Raw genomic sequence first — 13,516 nt, 5'->3', positions numbered from 1 at the left:
TTGCATCTATCCTCTTTTCATCACTGTGCCATTCACACATTTCAAACAGTAATGCACACCCACCCGTACATGTAGAAGGTGGTAAATCTCTGCTCACACCTGTCATTCATTAGAATGATTTCACCTACCACAAAAGTGTTATCATCATGGGCGTCCGCAAAGGGGGGCACTTGCACCCCCCCCTCACCCTGGATCACCAGTCTGGTGCAGGCTGTTACCATTACATACTGATGCTGTGGTGCAGGTGGTGGCTGCTAGAGCCATTCTTTTTTGTAACACTGGCACTCCAGCAGCCCAGTGACACACTGGGCTGCTGGGTGCGATGTTACCAAAAAATAATAGCGCCTGGCTGCACTGTCTGCGGGCAATAACGAGTCAGTGACAGTCTAATATGACTGCGGCATAGGCTATGGCCGGGCAGTGCGGGCCGTAGGCGCAATTTTGCGAGGCTGTGCCATGCAAGGGGGTCATGTGAGCAAGCGTCATGTCTTTGGCAGCTGAGCGCTATGCTACTACCAATAACATTTAGCATAGTGCTTCGCTACCAATGACATGGGGCTGCACCCACCGCAGGTCTCAACAGCCACTCGGAGGCTCAGGCGACCTTGCAGGCAAGCGAGGCAGCACTGTCATTAGGTAGCTGAGCGCTACCAATGATAGCTGACTACCACATCGCCTGACATGAAAATCGAGAGCTGGACCAATCATGATCCAACTCCGACCTGCCCCAGCGCAGCCTAGTCCCCAGCAAGTGCACATTGCGGAGGCTCAGATTGGGCTATTTCCTGCACAAATAGACCATATTTTTCCTCTTTGTGTGGGGAAATAGCTCTCTTGGCGGGGTGCACAAAGTTGGGCTGTATTTGGCCTTGTGTGCGCAAAAATTTAGACTGTGGTGGCGCCACCAATCAAATAATAGTAACGCTCCTGAACTCAGCAGAGCAGGGCCGTCAATCGTTCAGAGCCGGAAAGCACTACCTATGACGGCCCTGCTAAATGCTATTGTTCTTCCCCTAAGAGTGCATCTTCTTACAATCAAAGCCCGTGGCCTGAATAAGTGTACCCTTCGTTTATGTTTGTGTCAATGACTATAGGCCAGCGTACTTCTTAGTTCTCCGTAGTCAAAGCTCTTGCATTGAATTTGTTTCGTCCCTCTGCTATGTCTTCACTTGTTCTGCCGACCGCGCGCAGCCCTAGCTCCCTCTTATCCATTGACAGTGCTCTTGGCCCGAGGGCTGCAGTGAGCGCTGGCTTGGCTGCGGGAGGAGTAGGTAATGCTCTGTATCCTTGGAAGGCGGTGAGAGCGGGCAGCTCTGCAGGATTTGAGATCTGCTGTCAGGTGGCAGGAGGTAAGGCCTGTGTTATGGAGACATTTCTTCCTTGCTTTGCCCCAGGGCGCACACGTGTTGCATGTGGTAACAGCCATCAACGAGTGCGAGTCTTAAGAGTTAGTAAGAGGCGGCCCCAGAGTTCAAGATACCCCGTGTTGGATGTGAGGTCATCTGCCCTAGTATTTTATTGGATTTAGTTTCTGCGATGGGAATCCAGTACAACTTAGAAATTACATCATGTCGGAGGATTGTGATGACATTAAGATGTTCATGGTCATCGACAAGCGACCTCCCTCTCTCCCTGCCACACAAATACTTTCAGTTGAGCTCTTGCGTTAGTCACCTCCTGTCTCTTTAAATGTTCCCTTGCCTGTTGTGGTTTAGTCTCTGCTTATCCCCTTCCCGTAGGCATGTTTTAGGGCAGGGTTCTCAGGCCCCTTCATGTTTTGTTGTAAACAATTGGACTGCTATCACCAAAAGGATCTTTTTCCCATCATGTATGCTTTTCTCCAACAGTCTCACTGGTGTCAGCCAGTGGATGACCTCCTCCTGTTCAGCTCCAGAAAACCCTTTGAGATCTCGTTGCCCTCCTCAAGCAGATCCCTAGCTAGTCCCCTTTATTATTTACTCCCCATAGGCACCGGGTACCTTATCCATTTGCCTCATTTAATTACCTTGCAGTCCAGTTTGCCCACCTCATGCAACTTTCATCATCATTTCAGTAACTGCAATCCTTATCCTCCTTCACATTCACAATAACCTACTGCAGCTCCTCCTAAACCAAATACTATTCAATTTCCTGATCACGAGTAAACTGGAAAATGTTCATGTCCTCCTGGTTGAAGATTTTAATATCCTCCTGGTTAGACGTAACACTATCTCATTTTATAAAAGACTCATGTCCGATTATTAGTATATGGACTCCAGAATAGAGACTCTCCAGTTTAGAAAATTGATTATTGTGAAAAAAATGTAAAAGAGGCCTCCCTTTTCTTCAGCAAAACGAATGCACTGGTTTCATTGTTGTCACAGTTCTGGTCTAAGGATTTAATTAAAAAAATAAATGCGAATTTGAGCTAAAAGAAACACGAGGGAAAATGGAATACTAAAAGAAGATAAGTGTCATGGTAGTATACCTTCTATTGCTACCCTGCTCTTAGAGGAGGGGGAGGTAATATTCAGAGCCATAGAGGAAAGGAATGCGAATTTGCCTAGCCTTGGTGCTGGTAAGTTCCAATTCTATTAAGGACTCGGAGGCGAGGATTATGCCATTCTTTCATCGCTTTATTCTCTACAGCAGCAAGAAAAAATAACACAAACTACTTTTCCCATGAACATTTGGGGAAAAAATAAAGTCAAACATGAGTCCTATCACAGTGTCCATGCACCGGTGTCTCCCATCATGCTCCACTGTACTGGTCTCCTCCTCTTTCTTCGCGCGAAGCCACAACCATAGTCCACTTACGCATCTTGTTTTGAATTATCCGCTCCTGCAAGAGAACACACCATCAGATCCATCCTGTTCCAATAGAACGTCAGCAGTACAAAAGGAAGAGCAGTACACCGCAGAGCATTATGCGCATATCCTACGAAAGGAACATAAACGCTTTACTTACATTGCATACGGGGAGGGTCCACTTCCATGAAGTCACTGGGAGGGATAATCCTCGCCTCCGAGTCCTTAATAGAATTGGAACTTACCAGCACCAAGGCTAGGCAAATTCGCATTCTATGTCAGGACCGGAGGCTTCGGATTATGCCAGTTCAAAGCTTATCGACCACCAACCTGGCCACATCAATAACTGGCTTGAAATAGAACCTCTTGAACGTGGAGTCCGAGGACCAATCGGTGCTCTCATCAGATCCTCCAACCGAGCCCCAAGGGCAAAAGCTTTAGATGCCATGGCTCCCCGCGTAGAGTGAGCCCCAAATTGCTTAGTATCAATCCCCGCCTCCTGCATTACCCAACGCACCCAACGGGCGATCGTCGGTGAAGTAACCGCCTGATACGGTTTACGCAAGGCAATAAGCAGCTGCCGCTCACCCGGAGGGCGAGTCTCTTCAGTCATATCCTCGTAAGCACGGAGGCACTGCACTACGCACAGTTTAGGGGAGTCCTGAAAAGCTGGGTACGAAATGACCCTAGTATGCGTTTTGGTCCGCCTGCTGACGGTAAAAGAAACTCCCTCAGGAGAAAAAACCCTGGCATTTATATCCAGCGCTCGCACGTCCGAGACCCGTCTGCAGGACACCAGGCACAACAACATGGCCAACTTAGCAGTCAACTCCTTACGAGATAAAAACCTGTTCGGTTGCCAGGACAGGAATAGATTCAGCACCCTGTTCACATCCCACAGGGCGGAATACCGAGGCTCCGGCGGCAAGGAAAGCTGTATACCTCTCAAAAGCCTGCAGACCAAAGGGTGTTCGCCAACCGGGGATCCCTGAACCAGGTCATGCCCCACCGACACCGCTGACCGGAAAGTGTTGATAGACCGATAAGCCAGTCCCTGATCAGACAGTTCCGCCAGGAAATTCAAGACACGCACTACAGGCGCCCCCACGGGATCCAAACCCTGTCGCACACACCAATGGCTCCACCGGAGCCAAGCCGATCGGTAGCGTTTGGTCGTGCTGTCAGCCCAAGCCTTGGAGAGCAAGTCCTCTGCCGTTCTCGAAAGGCCAGGCAGCGTCCAGCGTCGCCGGAGAGCCTCCACGCAATCAGGCGCAACGAGCCTTCCAGGACCAATCTGTGGGGCGCTCCCTCTGGATGCAGCAGAATGTGGGGAGACTGGGGGAGTAGGATCGGAGAATCCCAGGAAAGTTCCAGTAGAACCGGAAACCAAACTTGCGACCTCCACCACGGAGTGATCATCACTACGTGCGCTAACTGGCGGCGCAGCAACGCTGACGCACGCGTTATCGAGAACGGTGGGAACGCATATCCCTGCACACCCGACCAGTCCTGGAGGAACGCATCTGTCGCCTCTGCCAGAGGATCGGGGCGCCAGCTGAAATACCGCGGGAGTTGGTGGTCCAGGCGGGACGCGAAGAGATCTACCAAGAATGGACCCCAACGGTCCGAGAGTCTGGCAAACAGAGTAGGATCCAGCTTCCAAACGCTGGCGTCCAAGACATTCCTCGAGTGCCAATCGGCCACCTCGTTCTGTCGACCCGGCAAATACTCCGCCGAAACCGATACCTGGTGGTCCAGGCAAAAGTGCCAGAAGTCCCTGGCTAGATCCGCCAACATCTTGGACCTGGTACCACCCAGGTGATTGATGTAACGGACCGCTGACACGTTGTCCATCCTGAGAAGGACGCAAGATTGAACCCTGTCCTTGGTCCAACATTGCACGGCGAAGGAGCCCGCTAGCAACTCCAAGCAGTTGATATGCAAGGACTGCTCGAGAGCAGACCAGGCGCCGCCCGTGGAGAAATCTCCGCACCTGGCACCCCAGCCGGAACGGCTGGCGTCTGATTCTATCACGATATCTAGGGGGGAACTGAAAATCGCACGGCGATTCCAGGCCTCCATGTGCGTGAGCCACCACCTCATTTCGTCCCTCACGTCGTCCGATAAAGGAATAAACTGAGAGTACGTCAATCCCCTCCGGAGATGGTATGCCTTCAAGCGCTGCATGGCGCGATAATGAAGGGGTCCCGGGAAGATAGCCTGAATCGAAGACGACAACAGGCCCACTAACCTCGCCAGATGGCGCAAGGAAATCAGTTGCTTCGCTAGAGTTTGACGCAACTCGTGTCTGATCCTCGCCATCTTTCTGGCCGGCAGACTCAAAGTGGATGCCACCGAGTCTATGTTGAAGCCGAGAAACGTAGCGCACTGTGCGGGAACCAAAAGGGACTTTTTCTCGTTGATCACGAACCCCAGGCCTTGCAAAAGGTTGACCGCAGACTGCAACTGTGATCGTAGCTTCTCGGGGCACTGGTCCATGAGTAGCATGTTGTCCAGGTACACTATCATCCTGACCCCCTGAGCCCGCAAGGCCTCTTCCACCGGCCGCAACACTTTTGTGAAGCACCATGGCGCCGAGGAGAGCCCGAAAGGTAGAGTGGTGAACTCGTAGACCTGACCGTCCCACCTGAACTGGAGGAAACGCCGGTGAGGGGGAAAGATAGGAACCGTCAAGTAGGCGTCTTTCAAGTCGAGCCTGACCATCCAATCGGACGGGCGTAAGACATCTCGCAAGAGATTTATCCCCTCCATTTTGAAATGCCGATACACCAACCACTCGTTGAACTTTTAAATTTATCACGGGGCGACTGCCCCCATCGACCTTGTCCACCAAGAAGAGATTGCTGATGAAACCTGAGGGGTGTTCGCAAGCGCAACAAATCGCCCCTTTGTGGAGGAGGGCCGCGACCTCTTCGCTTACCAAAGCTGCATCGCGCTGGGAAAAGGTAATGGGGCGAGGACGCTGAAACTGACAAGGACGGCCATGGAACTCCATCTGGAAGCCCTGGACCGTCTGCAGCACCCAAGCATCGCTGGTAAGGGAGGCCCATGCAGGAAAGAAATGCGCCAGGCGCCCCCCCCACTCTCAGGCTCGCGGAAGGCAGCACACTCACCTCTACCACCGCCATGCTGCTGGCCACGTTGACCTCCACGTCCTCCGAACTTTTGCCCTCTTGTGGGGTAGAAATTGTTGAACCTGGCCTTGTCCTGGTACTGGCCGCGTCCGGAGCCTTGACCTCTATCAGAGCTGGTGCCCCGGCCGAACGAGCGGCCCCTGCCTCGTCCGGCTTTGTCAAAAACACGAGACGCGAAGACCTTCTTGATATTTGACTGAGCGCGATCCAGGGAAGTAAAGGTAGCCACGAATTTCCCTAGCTCCTTTATGAATGGGTCACCGAGCAAACCCCCTTGGGCCACTGCACCTGCCTCCGACGAGGCGAGATCGCCCAGCTTGGGGTCCACCTTAGTAAGCAGGGAACGCCTCCTCTCCGTAGAGAGGGCGCAGTTTGCGTTGCCGAGGAAGATGATGGCCCTCTGGGCCCAGTTGGACAGTACCTCCGGGGAGATCGCGTCACCCAACACTTTGGCCTCCTCCGCAATATCCAAGATCTTGGTCATGGGTCCAACGGCGTACAAAAGCTTGTCCTGGCAAGTGCGCCAGGACAGGTCGATCCCCTTCCGGGGGTCCTTGACGAACTTCTGGAGAAAGGTCGCCATTTTCGGGTCAATGTCCGGGGTCATGGCCACCTTACCCTCCGAGGGCCGGGGACACTCCGCATGCAGGCGGCTCCTAGCATCCTTGTCGACCGGCTTCCTCAGCCGATTAGCGACGTACTGGGCCACCTTGTCACACGGGACCCACTCGGAGGACCTGGGGTGGACGATGTCGTCCGGGTCCAGCATGTCGGACGGACCCGCGGAGGATGAGGGCTGAGAAGGCAGCCACGACCGTGAGGAACAGGCCTCCTCCTCCGAGTCCGGAGACTCGTCGTCCTGCTGCGGGTCTGGAGACATAGCAGGGGGTGAAAGCGGGGGAACTTCTGAAATAAGAGGCTGAGGAGGTTGCGAGTCCTCCAAGGCCTTGAAGGCGCTCTTCACCCTAGCGAAAGCCGCCGAGTCCACTCCCTCAGTGCAAGGCTTCTTGGGAGGAGGGGGGGGAGGGGATGAGTCCGTTCCAGAGGCCGGAGTAGGCGCTGGAAGAAGGGCGGCAAACTTGGCATAGGCCTCGTCCAGGCGTGCCGAGAGACGCTGCTCCAGGGGGACCATGGCCTGGTCCACCGCGCGATAGATTGAGTCATCGACCGCCTGGTAGAAATCGTCGTCCAACGGGACGTAATTCAGAGGGTCTTCCTCTGGGTCTTGGTCCGCGTTCCCCTGCATCGCGAGGTAAATTAGGCTCTAGCAGCGGGAACGTAAGGTAAAACCAAATGACCCTCCTCAGGGCACTCTACTGTCTGGGGTGTCCCAGCGATATGGGTGGCCCAAGGCACACAATGAACGGGCTAGGCCCTGGAAACGCTGCAGCCCTCAGAGTCTCGGGGCGCACCCCGGCAAAGCGTTCCCACGCCGAAACGGCACAATTTCGACCCCGAAGGGTGTTCGACAAATAATACAACCCAAAGGGCGTCCAGAAAAAAACGGGGAAACCTAATTGCGACCCCCGCAGGGTGTCAGAGCCGGGAGGCTAGGCACGGGACCCGCTGGTGACAGGAGCGCGCCGGAACACTCTAGAAGCACCTGGGAGCGGCCCTTCAGCAGACGGGACACCGGCCCCTGGTGGCAGCGCCACCACACCGCACACTACTGGGCAAATAATCACGTAAGGAGCGCACAAGGCGTCCCGCGACCAACAAAGGGAATCTGTGGAGAAACGACAGAAAAACCGACACCCGGCCAAAGGCCAAAGGCACCACACAGAACCCAAAACCCAGGAGAGAAGGAAAAAAACAACTTAACTTGCTGCGAGCATCGAAGAAAGAGGAGGAGACAAGTACAGCGGAGCATGATGGGAGACACCGGTGCATGGACACTGTGATAGGACTCATGTTTGACTTTATTTTTTCCCCAAATGTTCATGGGAAAAGTAGTTTGTGTTATTTTTTCTTGCTGCTGTAGAGAATAAAGCGATGAAAGAATGGCATAATCCGAAGCCTCCGGTCCTGACATAGAATCTAAGTAGATGTGGGCAATCAGTGGGTAGGAAGAGTATAGAGCGATAAGTGGTGGAATGTATGTGCATTGTAGGGGCTAGGCAACCGCAGGAGAGATCGGAGGGGGGTGGGGGGATGCATTGGTAAAGACAAAGGATGACGGAAGAGGACAGCATGTAGGGGTTAGTTTCAAGGCTCAGGAAAAAGAATTTCCTAGCAGGACAAACATTCATAACATAGTAGAGAGGAGTGGTAGAGGGGAGGCAAGAGTCTGAGTATTTTCCTCCATTCTCAAAACTAAGAGAGAGATGCTCTATGTGAGCCGACAAAAGTGAAGACTTGTAAAGTGTTTTTCAGCTTATAAGGCATTCACCATGGCGGTTTTATGAAAACGTTTCAATAGAAATGGTCCACCAAGATCACATATATAGCCATAAGACTTCCATAGGACCTCATCATTAACAAAGTTCTGAACTTAGCCACACATTTCCCCTTATATGTATCTGTAAATGCACGTGGATTTCTATAGCGGAAACATCTTCAACATATCTGCAGTGCAGTAAAGTCCTCTGTACTAAAGGATATTTTGTGCAGTGGAGTTGAAGTGAGGAGAGGTTGAATGCTTAAAGAAGCACCATTAGAAGGAAGAAGTAAGCGTGGTGGGGAGCACTGGTGGAGAGCACAGGATGCTGCGTTCTACTACTTGGAGGTAGAAGGGTAACCTTTGCCTGGAGTTAAAGGCAACATACCGGAGGACTGGCTAAGGAAGGGTAGGCACATATGGATACAGGCTACATAGAATGTCGTGGATGTGATTTCTCTTGAACCTTAACAGGGCCCTCTTCAAATTCTTCACCGTCCTTTTTAAAGCAATTATGTCTCGTCACGTTCATGCTTTGCTGACTTAATGCTGTGCTTGCCCAGCCGCTGTAATCTCATCTGCCCTGTACCACCTGCCTATCCAAAACATGATTCAGTTCTTTTGCTATCCTAGGTCTCTTAAACTGAGATACTCTGCAGCTTGACTTTGGCAGAGCAACCGCTATAGAAGTATTCAACAACACATATTGGAAGCTTTGCTCAGTTTGTTCTCTGTTTTGGTCAAACTGCTAACTGCTCCTAATGCATAATTCAATCCAGGGGCGTAGCTAGAGCTTGTGGCGCCCGGGGCTACCCCTCAGATTGCCGCCCCTGGGGAGGGGTGGGGGGTGGGGGGGGCAGGGGGGGGTGTGCTGGGGAAAAAGGACGGTGAGTACTTGAAAGATATCCGAGTCTCCGAGGAGAGACACGTAGTATTGCTGCTAACAGTTACCTCGATCATGAAAGTTACATTTAGTTATTTATAAAGTTTTATATAGAGCGAACTTGAACCTGAAGGATGTCGGAGCGCTTTACAATTTGAGGCAAAGGTAACAAATTAGAACATTAGTCTAACATGGGGAATCTAATGGGCATTGAGATGTTTACTCCTCTCAAAATCGCAATGGTTGTTTGTTAGAAATGGGGGTCTCTAGTCGGCAATGGCTGGCCACTGTCCAAATGGGGACCCTTCTTCCTAAGTCAGAGTAAGGGGGCTACACACCCTTTGATAACCCCTGCTCAACCCTTTGGTAACGTAGCACGAGCAGCTAGGCTTATCTCAGAGGCAGTGTGTAAAGCATTTATGATCATGCACAATAACACAGTGAAGAACATTACAAAGGGAAACCACACAAGAACACTCTTATTTATGCCCTTTTCCCTATGACCAGGCTCATCATGTCTCTTGCTGGTTCCGTGCCTTTACATCCAAATGTCCTCGCCACTTGCCTCTCATCTTTACCCAGCCTCTATCCTTCTCTCGCTGGCTCTGCCTCTCTTACTCCCATCTCTCGCTTACTATCTCCACAAGTCTCTTAAATTTTTTCACTGGTCCCTACATATATATATAATCCAAAAACACGTGTTAAGAAGAAATGCACCAGATTTTTGAAAGTACACATTTGTGTTAAAATGCAATTTACAAGTCCATTAATGATTTTAAAACTCAGCTAATATCTTGCATTTGTATCTGAAAAAGCAACATTCCTAACTCCACCCGTCACCTCACTTTACATTCCTCCCAGTCCTTCCCTTGTCCTTTTATGTCTCATCTTTCTCCCAACCAAAGGCATGACCAGTTTCATGGGAGCTAATTCCTGGAGTGTTCCAACGTTCCCTGCTTCCCTCCTCTTCATTGTATGATATTCTGCTGCTTGCAAGACAGTGTGTCACTTATTAACACGCCTCTTGCGGCGCCCATACGTCACTTTTTCCCCATATTAAAAGTGACGCATCAGTGGCGCAAGGCGCTTGTAAATAAGCCCCATGGTGCCGACACCCAGCAAATGCAGCAACCGGTACATTCAGTGCATTGCTGTATCATGGAAAGCTGCAGCCTGCCCGGCAAAGATGGGCGGACCGGAAACACGTAGCGGAAGTCAAAGGGGATCAAAATGGATTCAGTCACAGCTTATCTCTAGGCTCAACAGCCCACCAGGAGACAGGAATATACATTGATCTGTGTCACTTATATTTAATAACTTGAAATGTGAAATGGTTATATTTTTTACGTTTTAGGTACATATATGCTATTTAGGGCGATGTGTCTGTAATTACACTGATCCCGATCATTTAGACAGGACCCAATCAAAACTGAGTGATTAATTATTTGAGTTAATTACTTTTTAAATTGAGGGTACCGTTGTGTACTGGTGGCACAGGGTTATCTTCTAGCTGTCCATTTTCGTAGCCTTAAAAAGCCTAGGTGCTTTTCCCCCCAAGTCAAAGGTCACTGAGGAAAAAAAGGACATTCTGGTGGCAGAGCATGTCTGTCCGGCCTGCAAGGCTCTTTGCTCGTAAATCTAAGCACACTTCTGCATGTACATGCTACTGTTTATTTTTATCAGAATGCGCAAGCTCTATTGTGATTTTAAGGTCAGTGTACTGAGAAACGTAAATCAGTTTCTTGGCAAGAAAACCAAATAGTTTCTTCGGAATTCTCACCAATGCGGCTCCAGTCCGTCGTAGCAAAGGAAGTGACATAGTTAGCTACTGACTCTCTATGTTTGTGCCTGTTAGCGTTTGTGGCCTGTGTTCGAGTTTTGCAATCACAGTGCGTGCCATCGCTTGCCAGCTTGTCTTCCCAGTAGCGTGATGCTTGCAGCCTGATGAACAGCAGTGTAGCACAACACATTGGCAACAGGGAAAGACCCGAATCACACCACACTCTTTAAAAAACTTGATTGTGGACCTCTGACATCATCGCCCAAGGAGAGCCCTCAATACTGCTTCAGTAGGTCACCGAATCTTTCACTTTCGTGCAGCTTATCAAGAGGTTACGTGACAAAAATAAACTGCAGTGCAAACTCACTGTTACACGCAGCGCACGGCCTTTAACCATATGCAAGTGCAAATTAACTAGACCTTGAGCGGCGCTTGTGTGTTTCTACATCTTCAATATTCTAGACTTCACTGGCTGCGCAGTAACAACTGCTGCCACGCATCACCGACTCATAGTAGTTGAAATGCCACTCATACACTGAAATTATGAAGATGTCGTTAGGTTACACATAGCAATTTGAAACCTTGGTAGCTATGCATCATAGCCCCACCACCACCCTGGTATGTCTGCCCCCATCTGACTGCTGGGACTCGAGTTACTCGACTCTGATCCGACTCATCTCAATCAATTACTTTATATCTGTCCCTGGCGCAGAGTGCCGCCCGCCCGCAGGCCGCAGCCACCAGAGCCGGCCCACAGAGAGACAGTAAGGAGTAAGCATCTGCAGCAGCACGGCAGGGCCAGGGCCAGGCAGGCAAGAATGGTGGTGGTCTCCACACTCGCTCGACATGACTGGAGGGGCGCCGGGCGGTGAGCGTGAAACGCAGTGCGGCGGCGAGAGGGCTGACCCAAAATATTACAGGGCCGTCATTGGTTGCGGCTGTGCGTACCGCGCACGCTACCTGATTGGCGGCCCTGTGAGCGATTGGCTGCGAGGTGGCTGATTTACTAGTGTCATGCGTCCGACGGGTGTCACCGCAGTCACGGCCGCCCTGTAGTCCACTGTCCGGGTCAAAACAAAGTAAACTCTCAAAGTGTCTGCTGGTACCGTGATTAAGATTGTGTGTAAAGGCAGCCACGGGCCACGCACCGCGCCGCCCTAGTCAGTAGTCGGTGTCACAGCTCAGTCACAGGCCTCCGCGGCCGCAACGGGCCTCTGCCGGGCCTCCTCCTGACAGTCAGTCAGTGAGAGTGCAGTGCCGGCCCGCTTCAGCCGCCTCAAAACAGGTGCCGCCTGGGGCGGACCGCCCCCCCCCCCCCCCCCCCCGGCCCCCCCTAGCTACGCAGCTGATTCAATCAGTAGGCCAATGAAGTCTAGTCTTATTTTGGCGACTAGTTTTTCTCCTTCGGCATCTTTGTCAGAATTAAGACCTCTTTAACTGCATATCTTTAATTTTGGAGCCGCTTCTCTGACGAATGTCAGTGGCTCGTCAGCCCCACACTCAGTCCTTGTTTCCTGTAATTTCTCTAATACCCTCTTTAGAATAGTTCTATACGCATCTCATTCAGGAGGGCTGCCACCTGACTTTGCCATATTAGCAGCTCTGATCACAATGGACTATACACTCTATGTCCCATTTACACTGACCTTCCACATTGTTACTCACATTATATTTGATATCCCTTAATTCGAAGGGTTGTCTTAGCTAAAACATCATGTGTATCACCCTCCTCGACTCTGAATAGTTCTGAATAGGCCCACATTTCTTTTCAAGGCTACCTGTTTTTGGCTTTGCTTTCTTATCTTGAGCACTTATCTTTTCTGGGCGCTATACCTAGAACTTCACCAACCATTTATCCTTTTTTTTGTTGTTGCCCACTTTATATCTAAAAATGAACAAAAAAAAGAAGTGCTAGGAACATCTACAATTACCTTTTAAACTCAGATAAACAATACAAAACTTGATACGTAGATTTTACAGCTCCACACAGAGAAAGTCCGCTTTGCCTTAGATTCAGTTGCTCTCAAATCATAGTCAAATCTCCTGAGACAGGTATCTTGCATAAGAAGCAAGTACATTTTTTAAATCATTTTCCTATATCCAGTTAATGTAAAATATTGCACAATTAATTAGTCTGAAGTTGTATGAAGTTAAAAATGGGAAGTGAAGCACCAGGGTGAAAAGACCAATCAGGTTAGAGGGGCAGAAGCACACATGGTCAAGTGTAATATAGCAGGAACACACAGGTACGATAGAGCAACACTGTGCACGGGGGTAATAGAAGTATACACAAGGCAGACAGCTTGAAAACACATCTACTCTCATGGAGTGTGTAACAAAAAAAGAAAAAGTTGTGCCTGAAAATTAAACAGTGGAGGGATGCAGGAAATAAGGCCATGCTCAAGAAGAGAAATACAATCCCACATAGGCTAATAAATACAAAGTAAGAAAATACAATAAAGCAAACTGATTGAAAGCAATGGGCAGTGGGTATTTTTGCTAACATAATGCTTCTGCCGTCTAGTAGATGGAGC

General features: G+C 50.3%; 1 protein-coding gene across 7 annotated transcripts in view; it reads left to right on the top strand.

Annotated features, from left to right (window-relative positions):
• The window catches only part of SSBP2 (single stranded DNA binding protein 2), an 836,850-nt gene that overhangs the window by 819,710 nt on the left and 3,624 nt on the right, over window positions 1–13,516 (top strand). The gene's annotated exons all lie outside the window — the stretch shown is intronic.

This window comes from Lissotriton vulgaris, chromosome 3_1 (assembly GCF_964263255.1).
Source record: "Lissotriton vulgaris chromosome 3_1, aLisVul1.2, whole genome shotgun sequence".
In the NCBI taxonomy this organism is placed as follows: domain Eukaryota; kingdom Metazoa; phylum Chordata; class Amphibia; order Caudata; family Salamandridae; genus Lissotriton; species Lissotriton vulgaris.
Note: the sequence above shows the minus strand (reverse complement) of the source record. Positions and strands in the feature narration are given on the sequence as shown.